The sequence below is a fragment of the Podarcis tiliguerta genome (genome assembly GCF_965153285.1).
Source record: "Podarcis tiliguerta genome assembly, chromosome: 6".
Lineage (NCBI taxonomy): Eukaryota > Metazoa > Chordata > Lepidosauria > Squamata > Lacertidae > Podarcis > Podarcis tiliguerta.
In genome coordinates, this window is record NC_139539.1 from 55,255,496 (window position 1) to 55,271,683 (window position 16,188).

Consider the following 16,188-nt stretch of genomic DNA (forward strand, 5'->3'; position numbering starts at 1 on the left):
ATACTGAAGCTAAACCCAGTGTACCATGAGTGTCTGGAGAAAGAATTTAGGAATTTAATTCTGAATAGATTTAAACAACAAGGCGGAGGGGGAAAGCTGCCTAGTTCATTACAAAAACAAGAATCGGTTTCAGTCTGAAATCTCTTTTGCAACACTTTGAACCCATTGCAATGTCCTTGACTACAATACCATAGATGAACACACCCAAAGAATAGGATTAAATCTTTTTTTTTAAAGTACTTCTTTCAGATACTGTATTTAGGAATGCAAATACTAGCTACCTATTCCAGGATAAGGAGAAAGGGTGGTGAAAAGCAGTCCCTACTACTCTTCTTGCTCTTGTGGGTACCATTGCAGAAGATCAGGCTGCTGGCTTTGGAGACACTGTCTCTTACCCAGTATACAAGTCCAGATTCCCTTCCCTCATTGTGGTTTCATATGATGATGTTTAACATGGAACTGTTTTCGAACACAAGTTAATTTTGATCACAGAAGTTTGACAGGCAGATCTGCCTTTGCAACACTAAGATACATATCCATAAGTTTGAATTTCTCTGCTTCCCACAAATGCACCACTGACCTAATAACAAGGGGAAAGAAGTGTCTGGTGGGCACCACTGAAATTGAAAAGGAACTGAAAATTAAGGGATTAATCAAGCATTTAATAGTGTCCAAAAGGTGATGCTTCTTTGCCACCCACTCCCATCCCTACACTGAGGCCATAAAAGTGCTTAGTGAATGAAACTGCCCTCATTGACATTTTCTTAGTGGGTTTCCAATCTGAAGGCAATCAAAGCAGCTGCAGCTTCACCGCCTGGTTTCCCCCCCCCCAGGTAGCTCATCATTCTATACAGGAAAATGAAAGGCCACCAGGAGCTGTCATTAAAAATGTAGCATGTTACTGAAGTTGGGAAAAAACCAACCCTGAATAATTATAGAGTGGATGCTGTCATTACCTAACTTAGCGAAACCGTTTTGAAGACATAAACTAATTTCATTTTAGACCAGCCTCTGCCAACCTGGTGTTCTCCAGATATTTTAGATTTTAGCTTCCAATACATCTGGAGGGCATTTATATGAACATCGTAACAGCCACAGGCCTGGAATGTAGAAGGCACCCACCTGTCCCTCATCACAAACAAGGCCCATAAATCAGGTTCTCAGAGGTTATGGACATATAACTCTATTAATGTCATATACAAATGATCACACTGCCCGTGAACATCAAAGAACTGTACATGCCAAGTGGGGCTCTTAATCCACCTGCCCTTCTCCAAACAAACACTAGCCCCACAATACTGCAAAATGAAGTTCTGAAAGCTCCCCAAATGTTGTGCATCAGCTCAGTGTCCAATGCAAAAGAAGTAACAGAGTGCACAGAGGTAGCCATGCATTTGTCCGGATCACATCAGTTGGGAGTTTCTAAATAGCTGGAAACATATGTGGTTAGTAAACCACTAGATTAAATGACTGTCTGAACAGCTAGCTTTTCCAGCGTTTACACTTTTGGAGTACCAGAGTGATGGTATTCTAACTTTGCTCCCACTGTGCCCTGAATGGAAGAACAATATCTGGAAACCCTCCAGCTATGGAAGTTTTTTTTCCTGGCCTGACATGTAAGCAATTTAATTTCTATATACTTACATGCTTACTTGCAACTCTCCCAAAATAGAAGAACCTAAGAGACCGCAGTTTTGGGAAAGAAACAGGACATAATAGAGTTGTTCAGCTGAAATTTATTTGAGAGCAAGTCTCTGAGGAATTGGCCATTTCTGTTTATGTGATAGAAGAAATTTCTCTCGCCATCAGAAAAAGCCTGAAGGTAAAATAGCTCAGAGTTGTCTTAAACTTGTGCTTTTGGGGAACAAAAACAAGCAATAAAAATATAAAAGTTATGGTGAAATGTAGCAAAGTGGCAGGAAGGTTATGTAGGAATCTCAGTATCAATTTGATCTCAGAGCCCACGGCAAGAAACACCTTTGGAAGAATAATGGATATGAGAATGGCAGGGCAGGCAGCATCTGTTTATGAAAAGGACACCGGGTTAATCACCACAATGATACAAGTAATTAGATGCATTTTCAAAAGTAAATCTGAGCAGTTAACCCTCAAAGCAGAAAGCCATCAGTTGTCAGTGTACATCAACTATAGGGAGTTCAAACACAACTGGCAGCTAAGCCTGAATCATTTCAATCTCAGTTTTTCACTATGAAATGCAAAGGTAAGGAAAGGAACTTGGGCAAAGAAATGACAAATCAAATCAAAGGTGTTGAGGAAAAGTCAATGCTACTTTGGATTGCTTCATTTCAAATAAAAATGCTATGAAAATACTAGCCAACAGGTCATGAAAGAAGGGTAGAGTTGAAGGTGTAGATCTCCTCTGCTCGCTTGCTTTCATTTATTTTAGGCTTTTGCAAATTTGTCTACCCAAATTTTTCTCACACTCTTTTACTCTGGTCTTCCCTAATCTTGCAGAGAAAGAGAAGGTTAACTTGTACTTGATAGTGACTGCTATCAAGGCTCTTGAGGTTTGTGTTGACGCAAAGTATAAGGAAGCTGGACTTTTCCAAAACAGCCAATGAAAAAGACTTGGTTAAAAAAATGTCAGACACATCAAGACCAATTTATCACAATGAAGCACAAATGCCAAGGATGGACAACAATGCTTTATTTATGCAGAGACAAGAGCGAAGACGACAAGACGGTTCCATTGACTAGCCACAGCAAATGGCCCATTCATTCTTCTTGTTTTCTTTACACCCCAACGCTACAAATTCTTTTACAGAAATCGGAGAGCCTAACTGGCGCCCCACTGCTTGGCTTCCTCTTACGCCACTGCTGAGCTTTTCAGGCATAGAAGCATTATGCATATTCAAGGAAAGGGGGAGATAACAAAATGGATTTCCTTTCACAAGACCATTTGTCAGGTTCTCACCATGCAGGTACTCTGCAACCACGTACAAACGGGAATTCAGCAAATTCTACGTGTGGGAAACCTACAGATCTCTTCATTAGCAGGCTAGACAGTATCCGGGAGCATGAAAAAAAGGCCCATTTTGTGGAAATGTGTCATCTTGAACAATGAGGCCTGCTTTCCCACTACCACCATGTTAAGAATCCCTAACACTATTCTTGATTTCTCCTGAGGACATAGATTAGTATGAGGCAGTAGTGGTTTTGCTGTGGCAACATCCTCAACAAAGTGGCATATCAAAGAGACACAGTTCTGAAGGCTGGCCAAGGCTTACCACAAATCTCAGTCAAATATTGCTTGTGGTAGGAAAAGGTCACAATATGGGTTAAAAGTACTTGAACTGGTGCCCTGTTGTGGAGGTTGAGAAGGCTGGTGCTGGCATAACCCATGTAATTTATTTTTATTTTTCAGTTAACAACTTTATATGTATATGAAACAGCTGTGGGTGACTATGCTAAGGCAGATTAATAGGAAACCACACCCTGGTGAAAATTATAACATTTGCAGATTCATATAATTAACCTACGGCTTTAAGACTTTAATTGCATATTACTGCAGAGAAGCCACAGAAGTAAAGAAAATATCAAACATGAACAGCAAAACTTTATGGTCAGAGCACAGTATTAATAGGATCATAGCTGTGAAAGCTGATAAATATTAGCTCCTAGTATGTGATTTTGTTTGATACAGATTATTTTTTTTTCACATTCCCAGGAGAATAGAAAAGGATTTGCTTGAGCTTAATTCCTTTGGATGAAGTAGCACAGCCCTCTCACAAATGTTAAGCCTTGGGATTTTGTGGCCAAAACTGTTGTATTTGGTCAACCAGGGTTACAGACTAGTCTCTCCATCCCCCTTTCACTGACTTTGTGGATCATCTGAAGCTTGTTCATCATCAAATAAACATGGCAACCATTGAACAAAGCAATAGATAATCATTTGCCTTGCTTTAATGTAGATTAACACACATAATTATCATATTGGAGATAAGAGTAAATAATCAGGCATTCAAAATCCCAGACTTAATCCTATACACTGAAATTATACATTTTATAGCAGGAGCTTGGAACATAGTGATAGGCATTCATTTCAGGACATGCCACTAAGGTCTTATAAATCAACTTATTTTTGAGACTAATGATCTAAGTGAGAAAGATGGATCTCCAGTAACTTTATTGTCACTTAGGCTTTTGTTAGGTGGGGCAGAACCTCAGATTTGTATTGATTTGTATTGGTTTTTACTTACTGAGGGGGCAGCTGCCCTGCTGCCCCCCTTGGCTACGCCCATGGGCGGCCACAGGAAGGAAACAAGGTTGGAAGAGGGCCGCAGTCGAAAAAAGGTTGGGAAACACTGATGTAAACTACTTGCGGTTTTTGTTAATCAACAAAATTGCCAAATAAATCGTGTCAAATAAAATCAATCAATTAGAGTTTGGGAGGCTGGGTATCATCTCTGACCAGTAAGCCTTCTGGACATGTTATACCGTATTTTTCCATGTATAAGACTAGGGTGTTTTTTAACCAAAAAATTAGGTTTAAAATTGGGGCTCGTCTTATTCACAGGTAGTGCTGAGGGGTGTTTTCTTAATTTGGAGTCTCGCAAAATATGGGGGCATCTTATACATGGGGGTGTCTTATACACAAGAAAATATGGTAATTCTCATAGGAATGTCAATTTCCATAGCACCACGTGCCTCTTGATGAACCACATTTGCTTGGGGGGAAACAGCCACATATACACTGCATTGCCCCCAGATGACAAAGTAGTGGCTAGGCAAGAGTAGACATCTCTTCAGATGTCATGTACCGAGCCAGAATGGCCAATAGCCAGGGAAGAGGACAGCTGAGTCCATAACAGCTGGCTATGGGGGGGGGGTACAACACTGGCTACCCCATGACTAGGGCCTCCTTCCCTGACCAGGCCAAAACTAATTTAAGACCTCAAATCATCAACAGGTGCTGATGCCAAGTGGAGCACTGGACTTGCCTCTTTCTTTATATCAGCTGCCTAAAACTGTCAAGGCAACTTACAAAATACTCTGCAAAACATAAGAACAATTTTACAAAATTAGGTAACAACCTGAAAGCGAGGATCAATTAAAAACAATTACTTCCCCATTCATTTTGCATCCAGAGACCTCCCTGCTCTTACACAACTGAATCAAAAGCAGGATCAGAAACAAATGCTGCCTTTCAAGATTACACATTCAGGCAGCTTGGAACAACCTTCTGCTAAAAGTCTGGCCATCTTAAATACAGCTGTACCAGCACAAATATTACAGTGCTCAGTCAGATATCGTCTGATATATCTTCTTGTTTCAGAGGTATTTGTAGCTTTGCAGTTCAAAAACCACATAGGCATGGATATGTCTACATGTAGTTTTTGTTGAAAGGCTTATTACTTTTTTACTGCTTCAATACATATTTGACACTCTTTGATTTACACAAATTGGAAGCTTCATAAATGCCTCTTCATCTGTCCCATGTGAGATCGCAGAAAATGTAATTTAGTGAATAATTAGCTATGTTGCTAAGCTAGGCAAGTTCTATCTCCATAAGAAAACCCTTCCTTGTAATAGTTGATGCAAGGAAAAATACCCTTCAACTCAAGGATTTAAAAGGAAGAATAAATGGACAAGGCCAAGGTTGCTCAGGGCTAATTAATTAAAAATAATTCATTATTAATTAATCTGGAGTGTGTGTGTGTGTTCAAATAGCCCAGGATACGTGTAGGAAGTGAGTTGAAGTTGTGTTTGCACATAAACATTATTATTATTTTATTCATTTTATTTGAAACATTTCTATTTCACTTCCCCACTGTTAAGCCTCCAAAGCAGCCCACAACATCAACACTCAACAGCAAGACATCCGGCAGATGCTGAAATGAATAAAACAGTTTTACACTTGCTGTCTAAAAGATGGCAGCAATGGTTCTGGGGAGAGATTCCACAAATCATGCATCACCACAGAAAAGGCTTCATCTCCAGTCTCCACCCACCTAACTTTGGAAAATGGTGGCACTCAAAGCACGGCCTCAAAAACCAAATTTAAGCAATGGGCAAGCCCATATTCATTAGGAGAGATACCACAGATTTATTAATTTTAATCAGGAATACATTGTGATGGTATCACATAACTACTTCACATACTTTCCCCTATATCGGGGGTGCCCAAACTTTTTTCAAAGAGGGCAAGATTTGATGAAGTGATTTGTTGAGGTTTTTTTAGGATTGAAGTTGCTGAGCTTTTTAAAAAGCATTTTACCTCAGGACATATACTGCCACGGGGCCAGATTAAATCAACCGGCAGACCGGATTAGGCCCCTGAAACAGACTTTGGACATGCCTGCCCTATATGAACTTGCTAGAATATTGGTCAAACTGGAGGGAAAAAAGGAACATTGCCCCTGGGTTTTTTCTTTACATTCTGGCAGGTTTAATGCTGGATTTTCTTGCTTTTGTTCAATCAAATTAGACCCATAAGCCTCATATTCTAAAGCTTTTAATTGTTCAGTCAAACCTGCCTTAAGGGATTACCCAAGGAATTAAGGAAAGAAAAGAAAAAACAGCAGTCGCCTGAGGTAGACTTTGAACTAAAGGTTGAATCTAATTGTTTTGGAAAAGTTGGGGATACTTTGAGGTAATTATTAAAGCCAGAAAGCTGCCTATATGAAGCATGCTTTTGAGTAAGTTAAGTATACTGGGAATGTGGCTTAGAGGAGCTCATATGATCAAAGGAAGCATCACATGGAGAAGGGCAGAGGAATCCTTCAGTCAGCTAATTGACTTAAGTGATGGTTTGAGGACAGGGACAAGCTCTCAAGTACATAAAACATTTAATGAACAAAAAAATTGTTTTATCATAACTGATACGGTAATTGCAGGTACTTGTGTGACTGGAGTTTCTGCACACCCTTAGGACATTCTTTGCAAACTCATGTTGTACATTTCTTTTCTTTTTTTAATCATATTTGTATGCGACACCTCCACAGGAGAGCTTACATAGCGTTTTGCCTATTTTTATCTCCACAAGAAACCTATAGGGTAGGTTAAGATGAGAGTTTATTACTGGAGCAAGTTTTATCCAATGAACTTCATGGGGGTGCAATGATTTGAACACTTGTCTCCCTGGTCCAAATCCACTATTCTATCCACCACACCACACTGGTGTCAAATCATTTTACATTTCAGAAGCTACATACAGCTTTATACATCAGCTGGAATAAAGTACGGTGCTGCCAGTTCACCTGTATTCAGGTTCTATTCTTCTTCCTGGAGATGAATTGTACCATCCAGTGTCTAGAGCAGTGGTTCTCAAACATTTTTCTCTGGGCAACACTTTCAGAATAAAAATTTGCTTGCACTGCACCAATTTTCTATTGATAAGAAATATACTGGAAAGCAAAAAGAAGCAACTTCTAGCAGTGCTTGATTTATAGCACAGAGCACATCTTTGTTGTTGTTGTTTAGTCGTTTAGTCGTGTCCGACTCTTCGTGACCCCATGGACCAGAGCACGCCAGTCACTCCTGTCTTCCACTGCCTCCCGCACATCTACTTTATAATATAATCATGGGGCATCCAGAAAGTATAGAACAATGCAGCTACATAAGAACATAATTATTCACAAAATGTAATTATAAAAACGTCTCTTACATATGTATGTATACAAATTCCATGAGGTGTGAGCTTGCTTTTGCCGGGTACAGGCATCCCCCCTTACATTGAATCAACTCAAGCACAGCGCTAGGAAATCAATCAATCAATCAATCATCAATCAATCAATCAATCAATCAATTCAAACCTAGAATTGGCAGGAGAGAGCTGGAAAGTCCTCATGGCAGCAGTCGTCTGAGGTAGACTTTGAACTAAAGCTTTCATTTGCTCTTTTAGATCAGTTCCCTAAGTCAACCTAATTCTCTTCCTAATTCCCTCCCCCCCCCGTTTCTTGTTCAGACAAAGTCTAAAATCTTAATTGGAATACATTGACTAAAACCATCAGAATCAACCCACACTGACAACCTTCTTTGCAAAGTTCTATTAGGTCTAGTCTACCATATTTCTCATTCCAGCTGCTTTTCCTCTTTCAAAGCAACTCAGGCCTACTTGATTTTGTAGGGTTGCCATATTTTGAAGAGCAAAAAAGAGGACACATTTGCCGACTTCTACTTTTAACTATGGATCGCTATGACAACTCTTATTTTACATGCCCATGAAAAAGAGGATGTGTCCTGGAAAATGAGGACATATGGCAGCTCGTTTCAGTGACTTTACTGCCTTTATTGTAGCTGTGCTGGTGGCCATAACTGGAAATCCAGCTCAGGTCTTAGATGTTCCAAAAACACCCCATCTCCCATACACACTGTATAAAAGTACTGAGCAGAAAATGAACTGATCAGTGTGTATGGACTGTAGTGGCATCAGTCATTCACGTAAGGAAAACATCTGTAAATACAACTCACACCTCTGAAATTTATCTTGAATGCCAAATTTGGCATTAATTATAATTGTTTTTCATTATAAATTTTTATTTTACTTGTAAACACTAATGTGTGTCCTCCTTGAGTTGGCTTCAAAGGTTACCTTCCTCCATCAGAAGAAGGGAATCTCTGGATCAAAATTGAGAATTCCTACATTTTACTGTTTAAAGAGGCATTGTAATATGTACCATAGACCACATATGACGATAATTAGAGTGCATAAGACTTTATGCAGAACTATAACAGGTTCTGTAATATGGTAGGCATACTTAAATTTTGTTTCACTGTTTGGATTTCATTTCATTGCTAGCATAAAAAACTCTAATGCAAGATGTAGAATAATGCTTCAATGAGCAAAGGGCACCTGCCATATGTGGATTCAACCCAGTCACATTGCTTAAGCACAGAGCAACAGATTCTATACTCTGTAACAGAGGCTGGAACTGGAGGACAGGTTTTCAAATTCATCTGACTAACTTAGTCTATTCCAATTAGCCAACAGTAGATACGCAAGCTGAATTATAGATGTCAGACATTGTTAATACAATACATCCATATCCAAGTGGTGAAGTATTAAGACTGGTGGGCTACCTAAACAGTTAAGAATGGTTAGTACCTGTTAAAAACTCATCATGAATATTCATGACATTAATTGCACAACCTTCCACTGCTGCAATAGTTGACGTTCATCAAGGACACAGCTGCTTCAGAGTTTCTCTATAATTAATATATGCTTAGCCATTTCTAAATATAACAATTAATTATGGCCTTTGAAGAATTCATGCTGCACCTTTCATCAAACTCTTCTTATCAAAAGGGAAGGAACAAACTTCATTTCACTGGTGAAACTTTTCTTAATTTTGAATTTTTGTATCTTTTGTTTCCCTGACAATGATTGGGGTTGGGATTGGGAATGCTGTTTACTGCCCACAGGGCCCACCCTGACAGACAGGACAGAGCAGCATTTTCTTAACAAGAATATAACAAGATGCAATTAATAATAATCAAAATACTATTTCCTCAAAGGACCCAGCCAATGAATCCTTGTCCATAAGACTCTTGATTCAATCTAATATTTGATCCCTATAGGCAGCATATTTCCCAAATGCCACTGGCCTCTAGAGAACCAGGTTTGCAGCCAGGCTTCAGCAAATAATGGCAAGTGTGGCACCACCCTCTGGCAAGCATGATACAGTCAGCCTTCCTTCCAACTTTGAAGCTGCAGACGTGGGCAGGGATCATCTGGGAGTTTGTACAGTGATTCCTCCCACCTCCTAGCTCCAAACTTGGAATGAAGCCTGAGGTTTGTTTGGTAGCTGGGTGGCCAAGGCTCAACTGGCAACTCCACCAAAACCATTTTTCATATTATTGAGCAGGAAAAGCAGACAAGGGGATGGGAAAAGAACCTGAGAAGAACTTTGCTGGATCAGGTCAGGCCAAAAGCATCCTGACCAGCCTGTTGCCCACAAGCAGCCCTTTCTCCACCTGGTATTTAGAGACATCATGCCTTGACAGACAGGGGGCAGGCGATTACCATGTTTGTTCTGACATGAAAGGAAAGCAGCAGAAGGCAACACATGTCAAAATTTTGCTCATACTGAGCAATCAGGACTGTAGGGAAGAAACCTTCTTCCAACCTTGATCCACTTTCAGGGAGGGTGAAAAAAATGGGCAAAAGAGCCCTGCAGGTGTGTTGTCCAAGAACATTCAATTGTCCTTCATTCAGTGCCACTGATCTGCACAGAGAAACTGATTTCCAAGCGCAGGTTTGCTGCAGAAGATGTGCTGGTGAACATAGAGCATGCTATCGCATCAGATAACCTGTCTGCACACCTTATTGGGGGCTGGCTGGGATTGGCTAGTCTCATTTAAAGAGGATCCAGGGGGTATTTATACCTCTGCACACAATTCAAATCTACTGAGCCATAAGCATTTCCCCCTCCCCTTCCACTTCATGACTGTATTTATGGGTGAGTAAGAGAAACCCCTTGTAAACAAAATCACCTCGTTTGGCAAGGCATAGTAAAGCTGCTTGCATAATTCTGGCTTTCCCTTCCAACCTCTCCCACTCTGCCCACAGATGTCATAAAGCGTTTCACTTAGAATGATGTCCATGAAGTTAAATAAAGAGAAGGAAACTGACTTAGCAGTGTGTTTCAATAGCTGCAGACTGATTTGAAGGCTGCATAGAAATATAAATGTTACTGCATCCTCTATAAATGCATTACACTCCTAAAGCAGCTTATTTTAATCAAAGTTATCATGCCAAGAGAAGAAACATCCTGAGCACATTTAAATAATAATACCAGTTTATATTTTATCCCTTGATTCAGATTGCAACCATCCTTGATCCACTTATATCAAAAGCACTGTGACAGACTGAAACAATCTGTGCCAAACTGTGTACTGCCGGACAGTTGCTTGATGGACTGTGGTTTGTATGGGGAAATGGTCCAAATCCACATGCTGGAAAGTTATTGATGATTATTCTTCATAGCATTTGACACCAGTAAATCTATAAAGTAGGAAAGAAGAATCTAGGCAAATACTACATAGAGAGCTAGAGATGCCCTTTTCCATAGCTAATGGAGGATCTTTTTTCTAAAAAACTGAGTAATAAGCATTATGGAAAAGAGACTGTGGAATGAAATAGTGCCTGACTTTGTTTGTTGTATACAATTTCAAGTATGCTACATCAAACAGGAAGCTGCTCGAACATGAAATAAGAAGTGACTGATAACATCAGTATTATCTGAACCAGGGATGGGGAACCTCCAGGTGTTGGCTGGCTCCAGCTCCCATCAGTCCCAACCAGCATAGACAGTAGTCAGGGATGATAAGGAGTCCATCATCTAAAGGTAAAGGGTAAAGGGACCCCTGACCATTAGGTCCAGTCGTGACTGACTCTGGGGTTGCGGCACTCATCTCGCTTTATCGGCCGAGGGAGCCGGCGTACAGCTTCAGGGTTATGTGGCCAGCATGACTAAGCCGCTTCTGGCGAACCAGAGCAGCGCACGGAAACGCCGTTTACCTTCCCGCCGGAGCGGTACCTATTTATCTACACAAATTCCCTATCCCAATCTACTGACTAGCAGCACCTCTTCAGGTTTTCTGACAGGAGCTTTTTTATAGCCCACCTGTATGTGCCTGGGACTGATTCTGGGACCTTTCGCATATAAAGCATTTGTTCTACCACTGAGTTATGGTCCTCTTCTATAATGCTTCAAAAGACAGTAGGGTAGAAATTATTAATTAGTTATCTATGTTGAACTGGGCTAAGCCTATCCAAATGAATATTATAGCAACACTCTCAATTTCATTATTGCTATGGGCCTGATTATAGCGGGCGTGGGGGGAAATCTAACAAATTAGAAGCTGAAAATATTTCAGGGTAGATGTAGAATACAGAAGTTATAGTAGAGTTAACTTATTCTACCTAACCATGCAAGAGAGAATTAGCTAGTATGTAAGTTAAACATTAAACATTTATTAGGGATAATTTGCATTTCAGATCATGTTCTGTTGTTTGATAAATATGTAATAATATACTTAAAATCATCATTTTAAATTATCAGCCACAGGTTATTTAGAGAGACTATTAAATGTCTATGCAGCTCCAGCAAACAATTCAGATTGCAACTTTACCAGGGAGCTGTCCTTGGTCCTAGAACATCAGCTTTCATTCTGTAATGATCAGGAATGCATTCAACAACTAATGTGCATGTCTCCATACCATTTTTTTTTATCTACTAAGGTATGTATGCAAGGGGTGTGTGTGTGTTCAGGGCAGAACATGTGTGAAAGTTGCACAGTGGGTAGTAGCTTCTAGAAACACATTAATACATTACAGTATTTTTAAAAAGTAAAGAGAGACACATATTAAGCATGATTACTTCTGACATCTGTATATAACCACCTAAGTATATGTCATGTGGCTGCATTTCTCAACTATCTTCACAAGTCAATTTCCACATTTCTGCTATGCAGTTTGATCCTTTTCTCTTCTAGAGCTGTGGAAAATGTCTTATTTCCAAAGGTCCCTCTGCCTTGCAGCCTGAAGAATGTTATTGTCCTGTATAACCCTGCCCCCCTTTCCCCATCCCGGCTTTTTAATCTACTTGTTCCTGAAGGACATCAGTTTACCTTGCTTCCTGAATGTTTTGCTAATCTTGTATATAGAAAGACTAGTCAATTATTTCCTTAATTTGGGAAGGCCCATTATGCTAAATGCCAAGATCTCCTTGCCATCAGAATTAGACATTTCCTCAAATGTTTGCATATCCAGATGGAATGGAACAGGTTTCCCTAGGAAACTATAAAGAATTTGCATTGCAGTCCTGCTTTCACTTGCAATTTGTGTTGCAGATGCCTACAATTCCTGAAACTAGTACAGTTTTTATAAATAATACAAAAGGTCTATAAATATAGCTTTGCTTATTAAAAACCAGTAGCATAAGGAGAGCTATATTTAAATTCTCCAAAATCTGTTTATTACATACAGTCCTTGGTTGTTGAGAGAGAGAAATTACAGTTCATGCCCATTTAAATTATTTGTGAAAGCCACATAGGATTTCATTTTTTTAATGAGACATTTAAATTATTGGAGACCACCAAACTTCCAATCTCACACTCAAGTGGATAAAAATTATTCACATATAGTATCTGAAATGACTATTTCTGACCACATTGAGTGACTGAAATGCTTCTCTACTACAGAACTGCACAGATGTCACGCAAGTTGGCTTGCTCCACTTTGGTTTTGATGGACCAGAGTTCCAAAACTGAGTACCATAATACAACAGTCATATTTTTTATTTCAAATTCTATGACGCTGCCATTTGTTACATAGGACAGACCATATAGGCACAGAATTAAGAACTGATCTTTTTCTTCTAAAGCATACTGGGTTAAGTAAAGAAAATGCTGTATAAAAACATACATTCTAAATGTGGCAGAAGTAGTTTGAACTTCTATTCTTTGCTTGAAAACAAATGCCTTGATATGAAACCGATTTCAGAACAGCTGTCTGTCTTCATCTATGACTGTTTTAAACCAGGGTTTTCAAATGAAATGAATGGTTTACACAGGAAAACGACACGATGCACAACATGATGTTGGTTTTTGTACTGGCATTAGGAGTTCCATGGTTATTTTGTCACGTGTAAAATCAGTACAGTGATATCTCTAGTTGCAGACACAATCTGTTCTGGGGTGCCATTCGCACCCCAAAAAGTCCGCAACTAGAGCAGCGCTTCTGCGCAAGCGCAGATCGCGATAGAGCACTTCTGCACATGTGCAAAGCGCGCAGAATGCTTCTGCGCATGCAGCGAAACTCAGAAGTATACACTTCCGGGTTTGCCACATACGCAAGCTGAAAAGATGCAACATGAATGCAGGGCAAGGTATGACTGTACTATCACAAAGATTTTGGAGCAAAAAGGGTGCCATAGATATCTTAGCTGAGATTCCTGCATTGCAGGGGGTTGGACTAGATGACCCTTGGCTCTCTCCCATCTCTTAAGATTCTGTGATGCCAAGGCACAGAATGGCTGCACAGATCCATGGACAATACAAAGTCCCTCGAACTGTAGCCCTTCTGCGAGGAAAAAGATCTTAAAGATTATAAAACATAAAGTGTAAATATAATTAAACAAGACAAAACTCAGAAAACACTGAAAGAGGGATAGTGAATGGGAGACTCAGTTTGGCTTTGAATTTCTCTTCAACAGCCTCCTAGCCTCCTTTTTATACATTATGAAATTACAGCAAATGGGAGGTGGGGGGAAGGATATAATGTAAAAGGATATAATGTATTTTAAGTATGCGGTATTTCAATCCCTTTAAGACAGGCTCTTTACATTGCTGGTTTGTAATGAGATGTGCAAGGAAATGGCTTTTCATCAATTAAATGAGTGGATAATTATGGGGAGGAAAGGTTTTCATTATGGATTTTTTATTGGAAAAAAAGCAAATTGTTCTATTATACATTTCATACACCATCACTATTAATAGATAATTAATATGCTCTTGAAGTCAAGACTGGATGTCACTATGCTATGTTCTCTCTCTTTTTGTATAAACTGTTGACACAGATTTTCTATAAAGCGTAACATATAGGAATTCCAAAGCCTTCAAAAGCTCACATTCTGGCACCACCCAGTTATAGAAGATTATAATTGTCTACTGCCTTTCCTATCTATTGAGGCACCCCAAAACCTTCCAACAGAACATCAAATGCAGAGCATGAAAAAACTCTACCAATAGTCCATACTTTTCCACTTTACATCAGCACTTTTTTTTTTTAATTGCTCAGACTAAAGACAAAGCACTGTGTCCAGTTCTGGACACCACAAGGGAAGACACTGACAAACTGAAGCATGACCAGGATGGCCAAATCCTATGATGAATTGTTGAAAGAATTGGGTAAGTTGTAGAAGGCTGTAAAAGAGAAGATTAAGGGGAAGACATGGGAGTGGTCTTCAAATGAAGGGCTGTCATGCAGAAGATGGAACAGACTTGTTCTCTGTTGCTCAGCAAGGATTGACTAGAACAAATGGGTGGAATATAAGAACATAGGAAGCTGTCCTAGTCTAAGATATTGGTCCATCCAGCTCAGTGCTGCCCACAGTGACTTGGCACTAGCTCTCCAGGGTTTTAGACAAGAGATGAACCTGGGACCTTCTAGATGGAAGGCAGATGCTCTGCCACTAAGCTATAGTCCTTATCCCTGTGTAAATTGATGGGAAGCATATTATGGCTAAACATTAAATGGAGACCCTTCCTAACTATAATAGATGTTCAGTAATGGAACCAACTGCCTTGGCAGGTGGTAGGCTCTCCTTTTCTGGTGATACTTAAGCAGAGGCTGAAAAATCATCTGCTAGAGAACCTTCAATGCAGACTAGACAACCTCCAAGCCCCTTCCTAACTCTACGATTAAAGAGCTACTTTAACTATGAGAAGACCATGAAAGCTTATGCATCCTTAAGAACAGTTGTTCTTTATCCTGTGTCAATGCAAAGGAGAAGCCACCCATGAGTCAGTGTCCAGTATGTACTTTCTGGATTTTTTGAGAACCCATACCTAACAACTGCCCTCTCATTTTCCTACGTATTATCACCTGTAAAACAGGTCCCCAGATGAGCAGATATAAAACTAAACCAACCAAACTAAGTGATCAAATGATGAAGGCAAATTGTGCAGGTCTCAATGACATCAGCAGCAACACAGGAGTTAAATTGCCTTTCATGGGCTGGGAATTTTATTTTTATCCAGCTGCCTGATATCTGCTGGAGCAGGAAAGTAATACATTAAAAAGTTAATGCATTTCTATTGTATTAGTTAATGCATTTCCTTTGTATTGATGGAAAAATACTTTCCCTTAGCTTTTCAATGACTGCATAATGAAAACAACCACCAAAAACAAGGGAAGCCTAATGTAGGTATGCCAGACAATACTAAACTCTTAAGCTGCATATAATCAACGCATACACTTCTTTGCCAGGGTTGGCTAAATTATTGATCTCCAGGTGTTCAACTATAACTCCCATCATTCCTGACAACTGGCCACACTTGCTCTGTTGGAAAGAAATCCTGCTATACGTTTGTGGAATCAACCTTTATTTCAGAAGGTTACATTACCTCAAAGCCTTGACTTTAACTTAACAAGGCTATATGCCACATGATGGCACCTATGGCCAACAGGGCTGAAATGTGACTAATGGGGCAGCTCAGTAC

At 39.7% G+C, this 16,188-nt stretch overlaps 1 protein-coding gene across 3 annotated transcripts in view; it reads right to left on the reverse strand.

Annotated features, from left to right (window-relative positions):
• LRP8 (LDL receptor related protein 8) overlaps positions 1-16,188 on the reverse strand; it is a 202,425-nt gene that overhangs the window by 51,847 nt on the left and 134,390 nt on the right. The gene's annotated exons all lie outside the window — the stretch shown is intronic.